This window comes from Talpa occidentalis, unplaced genomic scaffold (assembly GCF_014898055.3).
Source record: "Talpa occidentalis isolate TD23 unplaced genomic scaffold, MPIMG_talOcc4v2.1 talOcc4.15, whole genome shotgun sequence".
Lineage (NCBI taxonomy): Eukaryota > Metazoa > Chordata > Mammalia > Eulipotyphla > Talpidae > Talpa > Talpa occidentalis.
In genome coordinates this window covers 14,766,461-14,778,596 of record NW_023601543.1, presented here as the reverse complement: position 1 = coordinate 14,778,596, position 12,136 = coordinate 14,766,461, and the positions used below count along the sequence as shown (strand labels likewise).

At 57.0% G+C, this 12,136-nt stretch overlaps 1 protein-coding gene across 1 annotated transcript in view; it reads right to left on the bottom strand.

The window, feature by feature from the left end:
• ELF4 (E74 like ETS transcription factor 4) overlaps positions 1-6,122 on the bottom strand; it is a 44,026-nt gene extending 37,904 nt beyond the window's left edge. Inside the window, exon 1 of the mRNA XM_037511951.2 lies at positions 6,079-6,122. The gene's annotated coding sequence lies outside the window, so the exon portion shown is untranslated. The remainder of the gene's footprint in view (positions 1-6,078) is intronic.
• Between the last annotated feature and the right edge of the window lie 6,014 nt (positions 6,123-12,136).

The window sequence follows — 12,136 nt, the reverse complement described above, 5'->3', positions numbered from 1 at the left end:
GGTGGCCCAAGGGGTTAAGACGCAACCTATGAAGCTGTCCACAGCCTCTGCAGCACAAGTTCCACCCCTGGCCGGCCAGGGAGCAACCCACATGGCGCAGCAGACCTCTCCTGTCTCGCCCGCTGCTCCCCTCAGCAGTGTATTTCAGTCTGCCTGCCTGTCCTGTTCCCCACTCTGTCTCTGGTGAATCCTCTCTCCCCCCACACCTCTGGCCTGTACCCCAGCTCTTGTATGCATAAATAAATCTTTTTTTAAAAGAAAGTGGATATGCTTTCTCCAGGAGATTCGGGATCCTGGAGACACTCTGCTGGCCTCTTGTCAGTGAGACTCCCGTCTCAAAATTGTGGTAGGCCCCAGATGCCCCTAAACCTCCTTTACCTTGACCTTGAAGCTCACGAATGCACACACACATATGCACGCATGCACACATGTGCCTATTTTGCTAAGAGTTCAGTGGTCTCTAATATCAGACCTGGGTCCATATTCCGATGGCACTGTTTACCAGCTGTGTGTCTTTGAACAAGTCACTTAAAGGTTCCAAGCCTCTCTTTCCTTATTTTTATTTATTTTTTAAAAAGATTTTTTTTTTAATTTATACAAGAGCTAGGGTACAGGCCAGAGGCGCAGGAGGGGTGAGAGGATTCACCAGAGACAGAACGGAGAGCAGAACAGGTAGACGGACCAAAAGCACTGCTGAGGGGAGCAGCAGGCGAGACAGGAGAGGTCTGCCGCTCCATGTGGGTATCTCCCTGGCTGGCTGGGATCGAACCCGCGCTGCAGAGGCTGCGGACAGCCTCACAGTGCTGTGCTCAACCCGCTGCGCCACCCGGGGGGCCCACTTTCTTTATTTTTAAATTAGGGATGATACATGTCTCCCTCACAGGCTGTGGTGTGGATTAAATAAAATAACCCAGGCCTATGGCAGCAACCGGTGCTTCAGTGTTATTTGCCTTCAGCTCACGCTTTATCCCCATTTCGGTTTTCCCCGCCCAGCTCTCAGGAGAAAGTCTGACAGTTCTCAGGCCAGAGGCAGCTGAGGAGAAATGGTAGGTGGCTTCCATGAGAGTGTGTGTGGTTTAAGTCAAGGCTGATGCCTCAAGGCCAAGGAGAGCCAGAGGAGAGGTCTTCCTGGTGGGGAGGGCAGGGAGAGAGGTCTTGATGCCTAACCAGCTCAGGGGCTCTGGCCCTGGGCCTGCCAGTAACCTGGTGGGAATCCCGTAAGTTCTTCCCCTTTCCAGCCATGTGGCACTAAGCACAGCTCCAGGAAAGCCCCATCCCTCTTGATGAAAATCTTGCGCCTGAGGGAGCCACCGTTGCCCAAATGAGCTTCCTGGCTCTGTGGTTCCAGGTCAGCGCCGCTGCCCTTCCCAGCGACCTTGCTGCTCCCCAGCCCAGCAGCCCCTCCCCACCTGGCTCCCTGCTCTTCCACTCACCAGCTGGGTAAGCCCCAGCCAGGTGGGGCCAGCCAGCTGAGATCACCCCTCCTGACGACAGCCACAGACGCGTCTCTGCCAATGGCTCACTCCCTGACTTGGCAGGAATTCCCCTTCTCGGCTTGCGTGGATGCCCAGGTCGCGCCATCCAGCAGGCATGGAGCCCCTTCCCTCCCAAGCCGCTCCCCGCCCCTCCAGCCTGACCGGGTCCTCGCGGGCCTCGGAACCTGCGTCCATCCAGCCTGCGCTGGGCCACCTCCCCACTTGCTTCAGCCATCAACTTGCCTTTCCACTCTGGGGACTTTCTGAGCCCCTCTTTGCCCCCTCTTTGCCCTCTCTTTGAAGCAGTGCCTGGTGGCCTGTGTACTTTTGCAATCCACCGGGTGTTCTTTGGCGACAAGGTGGCTGGTTGCTTCTCCCCTCCCTTAACCCCTTGGCCTCACATACTCTATTCAAACCTGTGGCCAGAACAAAATACCACAGTTCTTGCAAAGTTTCCTATCAACCAGCTTTCTAATGAGAAGCCTATTCCGGAGCCAGGGGAGACGGTATACTTCACGAGGAATCCTCCCGCCTGCACAGCTGAGAAGTCCCTCTGCCCTTTTCCATAAAGCGAGCAACCACCCCTCCAGGGGCGCGCCGTCGGGTGTCCGTGCCCAGGGCATCGCTGGGTCTAAATTACAGAAACCTCCAAGTCCCAGGAGGTACCTGGGCAGCATAAGCAGTTTTGGTTCTAAGGAGATTGCTGAGTAGCTGCAAAATAGAAAGGGCCTTGGGATAGGTGGGGCGGAAGTGCACCTTCCTGAAAGACGTCTGTCGCCTCAGCCCCTCCTGGCATGTAGGGAGTATGTGGGGGCTGCCCAGGCCAAAGCACAGACATGCAGATGGGGGGTGTAGTTCCTGGATCATGAGTTTTATCTGACTGACCACCTTCTCTGGTTGGGGAGCATGTGTGACTCAGGGCTCTTGGAAAGCCATGTGGTGCCCCCCAGCCCATCCTCCACCCTGGAGAGCTACACATTTCCCTCCAGGCTGTTGTGGGGAATGGCCAGGCACCCTAACAGCCTGAGAACATCAGAGGACCACTGGGTTTCTCTTCTTGGAGGGGTGAACAGCAGCTGAGGAGGTGTTGCCTGGTTGTGGGGGGAGGGGTCTGGCAGCCTGACACAGGAGGTGCTGTGGCCCCAAGCGCGTACTGCATGTTCACCCTGGCCACCGTGGCTGCAGTCCCCATGGCACCCACAGCCTGGGCGCAGGCCTGCTGTTTGGGAAACAGATTAAGTGCCCTTCAGGATAGGCTGGACCTCTAGGTTGGTGGGACATTAGGGGGTAGAGGGAGGAGGAGGGGCCCAATCCTGTCGTGCTTCTGGAAGGAGTGGTCTCAGGAAGAGTTCAGCAAAAGACAAGCTCCCTGGAGTCTATCATTCTACCGGTCCCCAGCCCCCATCTTAGGGCCGGAGCTAGGCTTGGAAGTCCCTGGGCCAAGGGCCGAGGGCAGGGGCCTGCTTCGGGGCACTAGCTGAGGCAGCATCGAGTTTTCGGACCACTAGTCAGTGCAGCCAGAGTTAACCTCTCAGTCCCGAACACCTGCTGGCCCAGAGACTCTCCAAACATGCCTCCCTTAATGGCCCACAGGAAAAACGGGTGGGTCCGAGGAGCTATGGCTAGGGGGCAGGAGTCTGGTTGGGGAGGCGGAGGGATGCTAGCACAAGGAGGGCACCAAGTGACTTCTGCCAGCCCTGAGTGTGCTGGGGCACAGGGACACTAGCATCCCCCCTCGAATGGAGAGGAGGCTCAGGGTGCTGGCGTCTTATTGCCAGGGGCGCACATATTCTATATGGTGATCGGCGCCCCCTGGAGGTGTGCAGGGAGGTGGCAGGAGGGACAGACCCATGAGAGCTGGGGAGAGGCGCTGGGATAGAAGGAGCAATCAGGAAGAGCTCAGAGCGGGCACCACAGTGGGGGCACCCACCCAGCTGAGACGGGAGACACAGTGAGGGAGAGTAGGTAGCTCCCCATCTCACCCCCTTCCCGCCCAGCCAAGGGGCAGCTCCAGGCTGAGGTTTGTCCGGGGAGGTGGATGATTCTCTACCCTTTCAGGACTGCTGCAGCCACAGTCCTCAGGGATGACAAATCTGAGACAAACCCAAGCCCGGCAGGAACGGAACCGCTCCTCTGTTTCCCCACGATGCCCCCTGTAAGCGGTCAAGGGCTGTTGTTGTTGTTGTCGAATCCAGAAAAATACATTTAATGTCTACAAAGGTGCAGTATGAGTCATTTCACGGAATGTCTAGGCCCCTTCGCTGGCAGCAAACAAACTTTCCAGCCCTCTTTTGAGGAAGCCATCCAACTCGGCTGCTGCTGGTGGTTTGTGTGTGAGTGTGCGAGTGTGGGTGTGGGTCTGTGTGTGCGGTGGGTCTCTGAAGGGCCTTGCCTGCCTCTGTGTGTGTCCCTGTGGATGTCACAGATGTGAGTGAGGGTGTCATCATGATGTGTGTGTGTGCGCACGCACACGCCCGCCCGCCCATGGGCTCCAGTTGGATGTGTCAGGTCCTCTCGTGTGTGTTTGTGGAAGGCGTGTGCATGTCTGCAAGGCAGTATGGTATGTGAGCCTGTACATCTGAGGGTGTCTACGTGTACATTTTTTCCTCATTGCTGCCAAATTATCTTCCCATCTCTCCCCTCGCAAAGTGAAGGGCTGGCCTAGAGACGCCAGCAGGCCAAGGGGGGGGGGTGCTGGGGAGGGGATAGGGCCTGGAGGGAAACCAAAGCAATTTCACTTTGTTGGAGGAAAGTGTCAGCCAACGATGAAACTGAAACCGAGGCAGCAGCTCGAAGGCACCAGCACCCTGGGATCTTCAGTTCCTCCCACTCCCCCCCTCCAGCCGGCTGTGGAGATTAGTCAGCCTGAAATTCCCATCCCTGCAGCCTCAAGTTGGGGTTGAGGCTGGGAGGCCGGCCTAGGAATTGGCCCCAGGTTAGCACGTGACCCCATTAGCACCCATTATCACATTAACACAAATTAGTATATCAGATAGTCTCCCCTGGCACCTAGGGGGCACAGGGACAGGCTGGAGGGAGAGGCCACAGCTCAGACCCTGCTCCCAGAGAGGCCAGCACAAGGGCATCTCAGAAGGGGACAAACTCAGAGTGGCAGCAGGTCAGGTTGGAGACAGAAAGGGGACAGAAGCATCCAACTTTGCCAATAGGATCGTTTTCCTAGGTTGTGCTCTGACAGGAGACACCTTGGGGAGGGGGTTGGTCGAAAGGAGGGGGTTTCCAGGAATAGCCGGGCACGCCCTTTAGGAAGGAGGCCCGGGCTCTGAGGTCTGGGCGGGAGGCAGACGGTATTTCTCCTGGCACACAGTGAAACCTGGGAACGTTTAGGATCCTTTGGGTTTCCCCCCGCCCCTTCCTCCCCTTTCTGGAAAATCCTTAGAGAACTTTTTCAGATGGCTTTGGACATCCTGAAAGGAGGGGAGGTGGACTCATGGGGCAGAAGCGTCAGGGAGGGCACAGCCTCCATACCTTGGCACAGAAAAGGGAGACACATTCTGCCCATACATTTGTTGATGCGTAAAGCCGCATCCTAGGAATGGCCCCTGAAGTCTCTGGAAAGGGTGAGGCTGGACCCCCTAGCAAGTTTTTTGTTTTTTTTTTTCAGCTTGAGGGTGTCTGGCCACAGGTTATTTTTGTGCCCCGATGCTCTCAATATGTTAGCTCAATAGCCACCACATAACCATGAACCAACGCGGGAAGGTCAGCAGCAAGACTTCTAGAGCTCAGGGCCTGCACGGAGTGAGGACACACAGCGCTATCTACCAAGGCCAAGGTTGTAAGTTTGAGCCCCAGATGGGCCTCCGCTTTTTTTTTTTTCTTGACTGGCTGCACCAGACCGGCCTGCCGTGCACGGCATCCTCACCCTCGGCCCCCACCTCTGCCCAAAGCCGAGCCCCTTCCCCTCCTCGAGGCCGAGCCCAGACCCCAGCAAGCGCCCCAGGGCGGCGCACGTCCTGTCCGTGCGCGGGAGACCTGCGGGAGGCCCGCGAGCCCCAGGGAAGCAGGCTGGAGGGGGGCTGCGAGGGGAGCCCACCCCCAGCGCCGAGACACGACTCAGAGTTTCCTTCCACCGCTCGCGGGGCCAGCGCGCCCTGCCCGGAGGGCAGAGCCGGACCCGAAACCGCCGTCCCTCGGTGGAAGGCGAGCGGCGCCCCGAGCTCCGCGGGGCCGGGAGGTGGCCCGGGGCCTCTCCCGCGCGACACGCCGGTCCACGGTCCACGCCCGGGGCTGGCGCCTCAGGGCCGCTGCCCGCCTCTGTCCCCCCCGGGGGCCGCCGCGCCCGCCGTGCCGTCGACACCCCTCTCTCCCGCCCGCGCGCCCTCCGAAGCGGGGATCCCCGCGGGAGCCGAGCCCCGCCCCCGACCCCCCGCGGGGCGGCCCCGGCGCCTCTGCCGCGCCACCTGCAGGCCGAGGGCGCCGCGCGTCCCGGGCCGAGGCGCGCGCCGGGCTCCGCGGAGCCCGAGGAGGAAGCGGCGCGGGGGAGAGGTCGGCCCCCCTGCCCCCCGCCCGCCCCGGCGCCGCGCCGCCCGCCCGCCCCGCACCCCGGCCCTCGCCCTGCCCCGCGCAGGCCGCCGCGCGCCCCCACCTTCCGCGCCTGCTGCTGCGCCGCGAGCGGCCTCCTGCCCCGGGCGCCTCTTCTCGGGAAGCGCTGAAGTCACTCGGAGCCCGATCCGCTGACTCATGAGAATCCTCCCCCGGCCCAGGCACACCCCTTGAAACTTCCCCTCGATCCCTGCTCTCCTGCGCCCGCCCCCCCCCCGACCCCCCCCCCCCCCCGCCCTTCCCTCCGTCCCGTCGGGCGAGCCAGGGCGGTTCCGCGCTCCCCGGCGAGGATTCCGGCGGGCGAGAGTCCCCGCGGAGCCCGAGGCGCCCCAGTCCCAGCCCGATGGGTGTGCGCGGTTCCGGGGTGCGCGGGGGAACACCCGCGAGGGAACGACCTGTGGGCCGCTTTTCGGGTCACCGACCTCACACGGGGAGCGCCCGCGGAGCGGGGGGCATGGGGAGCCCCCCTCCTCCCCTGGGCTTGGGACCGGCAGGGGAGGGGCGCGCTCTTGGACGCCAGGGTCCCCGGAACCTCCTGCGGCAGCGCCGGGGCCGGCACGCGGGCTGCGCCACCGAGTGCTCACCCGGGGCTGCGCGGCTCTCGGCGCTGCCCTTCCTCCTCTAACGTGGTACCTGCGCCGTCCAGGCTGAGCTGGGGGTGACTCTGAGGCCAAGCACTCCGTTCCCACCGCTCCCTCCACTGTGCCAGTCACTCGAGAGTCCCCCTGGAGGGGGAGACCGGAAGGCCCCGGGGCTGCGTGGGGCATCAGGCTCGTCCCTGTGGCCGAGGGCCTCAGGCCTTGGGCAGCGAAGACGCTTCGCCAGGACCTCTGCGGGCCTCTGAAACACCTGAGGCTCCCATATCCCTCTGGAGGAGCCGCGGCCTTTCCCGCCCAGCGACTTTGCAGCCCAGAAACACCTGGTACAGGTTTCCCCCCTTTGGGCAGTTCTTTTGTCTCTACACAAAGAGCCAGGTGGTGAGGCATGCCAGCTTCTTGCCCTTGACGTTTGGGGCACATCTCCGGAAATGCCCATGGACTAAGAGCAGAGGGGGTGCACAGGCTGGTCTTGGGGCTTGGCCCTTCTGTGACGCGGGGGAGCCCTTCTGAACTCAGCAGTTGGGGACCGGGAGCCACTGAATGGTGAGGTGGGGGCGTGTGTACTAGGATCGGGGCTGGGGAAATTCCCACCATAAAGCCCTCCTGCGGAAATTTTGGGCTTGAAGCCAACCTTTTTTAGGGCCTGAAAGACATCACCTTTCATGGAACCTGCTTTTGAGACTGTCAGACTCTCCAGAGAGAGAAAACAAGGCAAGGTATAATTTCTAGGGGACCTTACTAGGTCAAAGAAGAATGAGTCACAAATGAAACACACACACACACACACACACACGCCTGTAAATCTACTTGTGCTAAAGGGACAGCAGAGTCAACAGGGGGTGAGCCAAGGGCTTTTGGCCCCACCAGCACCTGCTCTAGACCTTAAAGATGAAAGGCAGTGAGTCCTCACCGAGATGGAGAAAGTCCTGGACGAGCAGTGGGACTTGTCCATACACCAGAGGTTTGAACTGGGGAAGGGAGGGGTGACCCAGTCTGTTCCCCTGATTTGACAGATGCGGACACCGAAACCTAGGAAAGCAGCTGCCCAAGATCGTCCAGGAGCGACTGGCAGTGCTGAGCCTCAACTCCAGAGGAGAAAAGAACACAGGCAGGATTTTCTGGAGCCTGAGGAGGAAACGCAGGCAGAAGGCACGCCAGATGTGTATTGGGGTTAGAGGCTGCAGCCGGTCAGAGAGGAAGGAGGGGAAATGTAGGGGCAGAGGAAAAGTGAAGAACGAGAACCATCTCTTTGGGCAGGAGAGCAGGCCACGCCAGCCTCCATCTTGAGGGGGTTACGCATACTCATGTACACGCGTTGAACGTATTCATGTTCTGTTCCTAGAGACGACAGTGAGGTTACAAGCCTGGAATAGCGGAAAAACCACGATCTGGTCAGTGGAAGAAAAGCCTCATCTGGGTGGGAGCGGAACAAGACAACAACATGGGGAGTGCTGACGTGCCCATCTGCGCTCGCATCCCGGCCCCGGCATGTGCGTAGAGCTGACCGTTCCCGTGGACTCGCCTGTGTCCGCCACTAGGTATAAAGGCATTGAGGGCAGGACTACTTATTACTCATCCTCTTATCTGCAGGGCCTATCGTGCCGTGGCATGCAGTACTTGCTCAGTCAATATTTGCTAGCTGACCAATAAATACATTTCCGTATGGATGGATGTATTCATAAATTGAACCCCATGTTCGCTGTTCCTCCAGAAGCATCTCTTGTGTTGCACTGCAAAGGCCAAGACTTTGTAGGCAGGAACCTGCCTGGGAAGCCAGGCACCTCTGCCCACAGACACCAGAGTCCTGGGATTTCCCCAGCTGAGACACAGGACTTGGAGACGCCCCTGGACGAGGTAAGGATTTTAGGAATGTCCATGACTAGGCCAAAGCCACTAAGGTCTCTGCCTGGTAGTGGGCCCCTGGAAGATATTCTGGCTCTTAGTCTCCAAATTGCCAAGGCCCTCCCACCGAAGACCACGAGAACACTCTTGTGGTTGAACAAGGTGGGTTTGTTGCTTATTGCAGCGAGGCAGGATGAAAGCCAGAGGGCCTCTCAGGAAGAGGAGGTGAGACAGAACTTTTGATAGGAGTTGGGCCAAGCTGGGTAATTTGGGGGAGGATTCAAGGAAGCCAGGCTTTGCTGTGGTTTGGATGCTGTCAGGAAACGGGGGTAGTCGGGTGCTTTATTGAATAAATCTTAGCCAATAGGAGGGGAGACTAGAGTGACACTAAAGTTATAATTGGCAAAGCTGCAGCAGTCACTGCGATCAGCCAGAATGGGGGTGCTTGATTTCTGTGGTTTGGGCAGTGTTCCTGTGTTCCTCTGTGTTCACACATAACTAAGGAGTGGTCTTGTTTTTGTCTCGGTCCATCATGGTCAGAGTGGCCTTGTGTGCTAATGTCCTGTGAAGCTGTTTACGGTCAACAGAACACCCAGACCAATTGGTGGTAACACCAAGGCCTGGTCAACAGTCCAGGCCAGCTTCTGGCTATCAGGGGCTGCTTTTCTCTTTCCACAAGATGTCCATTTTGAGATGATCCCTGTTTTCCAACCAGAGCTTGGCAGTCCCGTATCTAAATATTTAGACCCTCCCTGTACTCTGACCCAGTCACACCCATATGTAGAACCAGCCAGGCAGGGCAACGTCATCACTGGCTTGGATTGTGCGTCTGTGTGTGGTTTTGTGTACATGTGTCTGTGCCCGCCAGAAATTCCCTGATAAGACGGGAAAGAGGCCAGAGGTGGTCCCACCTCGCTCTCTGGGCCCAGCAGGACTGCCTCCCCGCCCAGAGAACAGCACGCTGGGGTTAAGTCTCAACAGTCTCTAGGGCACAAGGGTGCCAAGCGTTAGGTGGGGTCAGGGAAGGACAGAGGGGCTATTGCAGCAGCCAAACTTGAGAGGAGCGGGAAGGGGTAGCAGTGGAAGGGAGTTCCTTTGTATAAATGGGTCTCTAGAGAAGCAGCAGATTTTCCTTCAAGGAAGCAGCCTGCTGTGGAGTCCCCACACCCAGCCCTTTTTGCTTTATGCCTCTTGTCTCCAAAACAGGCCCTGTTGATTAGAACAACAAGAGTCACATATGTTGACCTCATCCTCCACCAAGAGGCTCACTCTGACCCCTTTCTAATCAAACAAACTTCCTTCCCTCAGGTCTCTCTCTCCAGCTGGAAAGTGTGGGGACATCTCCTGCTCTGCCTTTAGGGAGGGCATGGCGGCAAGTGCCATCACGAGGTGGTGCCCAGGTGCCCTCAGATAGTCTTTGTAAAATGAAAAAAAAAAAAAAAGACAAGGCTGAAGGGAAGTGGGGGGCTGCAAATTCTGTTTTGGCAGAGCCCCAACTCCTCCTGACAGGGTGTGACTAGTTCTGTGCTGCACTGTGCTGTAGCCCAGCTCACCACAGGCTGGCTCCCGAGGGCCAAACCTCAACTGGCACTGCTCGTCTGTACAGTCAGAAATTGGCTCCTGTGTCCCTTCAGGGCCTGGTGGGAGTCCAGGCATCCTGAGTGAAGTGGTGAGTTGAGGCAGTGGTGAAGTAAGGGGGTCGCCAGTCCTCCCATGAACCACCTGAATGACAGAGGCCGGAGGCTACGAGGCAGAGGCTCATTTTCATACTTGACCTGCTCTCGTCATCATCTGACCAAGCAACCAAGGACTTGCTCAGCCCTTTGCCGTGGTTCTGGGGACGGGCCATGTGGTCCCCATCCTGACAAAAAGTCTGTGCCGTCAGAGAGCTTGCAGTCCATTTGGGGAGTGAACACTAATGACGCAGAGAGTGGCATAAAGAACAGTTAAGTTCAAAGGAGTCAGAGGAGAATTCAAAGATGAGAGAAATCACACGCAGGCACTAGACCAACTGGGACCAGGATTGGTGATAGGGATGGCATTCCAGATGTGGAATATGAGAACACATTGCGAGGTGGCGATAACCGGCGGTGTATGTGTGCTTGCAGGTATAACAGCATGGGGAAGGAGCTGGATGGGCGGAGTGTTGAGATCTGGAGCACTATGCAGACTCTAGACTCGAGGTGGTCGGTGACAGGGAGTCACTGTCTATTGTCCAACAGGTGGCGGGGGTCATGGAGTGGCACTGGCAGCGGTGGGTGACTGAAGATGGATGCTCTGATTGATCTCTCCATTCTTGGTGTGTCCACAGTTCTTTGTGTGTCTGTCTGTGGACAATTCTCACTGAGTTGTACTTCTGTGTTCACAAGGCTGTGCTCCCCACGGACATCGGGAGTTCCTTAGGAGCAGCGGCCGCGTTTTCTCCATTTTCCTGCATTGGCATTTACCTGGCTCACTGTAGGCACTCAGAGAACACCGGTCAGATGAACAGATCGTTTCATTTTAATCAACTGGATTACAATGGCATTCCATGTAAGGATAACAGACTCTAAAGAATTAAGACTAAATTGTGCATAACATGGCAATCACAATTCCATCTATTTCAAAATGATTCGTAAAACACTTGAGGACGTGGAAGTGTCTCACCACCATCTTTGTAAGCAGCAATTACTGCTGCATAGTAAGTCCCCCGTCACAGGAGGCTGGATGAGTTTTCTACATGCAGATCTGGACATGTCATGCATCAGACTAAACTTACATACTTACAGTAAAAAAAATCTATTTCTGGTGTAGCTAATTCTTAACATGGATGTTTGTCTTGTAGTGTTCAGAAGGGATTGCAGTGTGACTGCAACTCCTTTAAACACATATGATATTGGGCCTCCCCGGTGGCGCAACGGTTGAGCGCAGGGTTGCGAAGCTGCCAGCAGCTTCAGCAGCACCGGTTCGATCCCCAGCTGCTCCCCGGCCACCAGAGGAGGGTCCCACATGGCGCGCAGACCTCTCCTGCCGCCCGCTGCTCCCCTCAGCAGTGTACTTCGGTCCTTCTGCCTGCTCTGCTCCCTGCTCTGGCTCTGGTGAATTCTCTCACCCTCCCGCGCTTCTGACTGTACCCAGTGCTTGTATGCATGTATAAATAAATAAGTAAATAAATCTTTAAAAAAAATAAACTCATATTGAAAAAATTCTGGACTGGTAGTAATTTTCTCTTTACAGAAAGACTCAGGATTCTTGAAAGTAGTGCAACTTTCCTCATAATTGAAATAAGATTTGATTTTTAGAAGTAGCGGAGATGCAAAAAAAAGAAAGGAATTGATTCATGGAACGCTGAATTCTATTCCCATGGGAACTCATCTATAAAGTGCGATGTGCCTATAAGCATATTTGGATAAGAAAGGTGGCGAGTCACTGGTTTCTGCTTCAGGGACAGGGAGCAGAGTGGATCCATCACCATCCCTCAAGGAAGGCGGCTGGTTCAGTTGAGAAGCATGAAGTCCCTTGTTTTTGTTGGCAGTCAGTGTCTTTCCTGGCCCCTGCTGTGCCAGTTCAGGTCAGGAGTGGGCTGGGGGTCAGGTGCACACCAGGAGTTGTCCCGGTAGAGCAGACTCTATCCCATCATTTTATTATTCAATCATTGAACAAGGTCTTCCTGAACACCGA